Source organism: Corapipo altera, unplaced genomic scaffold (genome assembly GCF_003945725.1).
Source record: "Corapipo altera isolate COAL_440 unplaced genomic scaffold, ASM394572v1 61371, whole genome shotgun sequence".
Classification (NCBI taxonomy): Eukaryota; Metazoa; Chordata; class Aves; order Passeriformes; family Pipridae; genus Corapipo; species Corapipo altera.
The window spans coordinates 3,818-5,090 of record NW_020885609.1 but is presented as its reverse complement, the minus strand read 5'-3'; positions in this window follow the sequence as shown (position 1 = coordinate 5,090).

Here is a 1,273-nt window from a genome sequence, read left to right as displayed (position 1 = left end):
GGGATTTTGGGGTCCAGGGGTGGATTTTGGGGCGGTTTTGCGGGATTTTGGGGGTCCTGAGGTGGTCCCGGGGTGGTTTTATGGGTTTCGAGGTGAATTTTTGGGGTGGTGTGGGGGGATTTTGGGGGTCCCAGGATGTATTTTGAGGCAGTTTTGGGGGATTTTGGGAAGGTTTGGGGGGATTTTGGGGCTCCCGGGGTGGATTTGGGGAGTCCCAGGCTGGATTTTGGGGCGGTTTTGGGGGATTTTTGAAGTCCCATATTTGATTTTGGGGCAGTTTTGGGGAATTGGGGGGCCTGGGGTGGATTTTGAGGTGGTTTTTTTTGGATTTTTGGAGTTCAGGGGTGGATTTTGGGAGTTCTTAGGTGGATTTTGAGGGTCACAGGGTGGATTTTGGGGGTCCAGTGGTGGATTTTGGAAGTTCCTAGGTGGATTTTGAGGGTCATGGGGAGGATTTTTGGGCAGTTTTGGGGGATTTTGGGGCTTCCGGGGTGGATTCGGGAAGTCCCGATGTGGATTTTGGGGTGGGTTTGGGCGATTTTGGGGGTCCCAGGGTGGATTTTGGGGCTCCTGCTGTGGATTTTTGGTGTCCTGGCGTGGATTTTGGGGCGGGTTTGGGTGAATTTGGGCTCCCGGGGTTTATTTTTGGGTGGTTTTGGGTTAGGCCTGAGGCAGTACTAGGAGGGGCTGGTCGAAGGAGAACTGGGGGCTTTGAGGGGGTTTGGGGCTCTCCCTGGGGGGGTAGGCTATACCAGAGGGGTCCCCACAGCACCAGTGGGGGGGCACTGGGAGGACTGGAAGGGGACTGGGGGCACCAGGAGCCCCCGGGGGGTACCAGGGGAGGGGGAGAGGGCAATGCTGGGGGGTACCAGAAAGGGGGAGCCAGCCCTGGGGGGTGGTTCGGGGGCATCTTGGCGTCTGGAGGCAGCCCCGGGGGTGATGCAGGAGTCGGTACAGGCAGTCTGGGGGATACCGGGGTCTGGGGGTGATCGGAGGGGGGCAGTACCAGGGTCTGGGGGTGATCGGGGGGGACAGTACTGGCAGTCCAGGGGTACTGGGGTCTGGGGGTGATCGGAGGGGGGCAGTACCAGGGTCTGGGGGTGATCGGGGGGGACAGTACTGGCAGTCCAGGGGTACCGGGGTCTGGGGGTGATCGGGGGGGCAGTACCAGGGTCTGGGGGTTATTGGGGGGGGCAGTACCAGGGCTGGGGGGGGATCGAGGGGGACAGTACTGGCAGTCCAGGGGTACCGGGGTCTGGGGGTGATCGGAGGG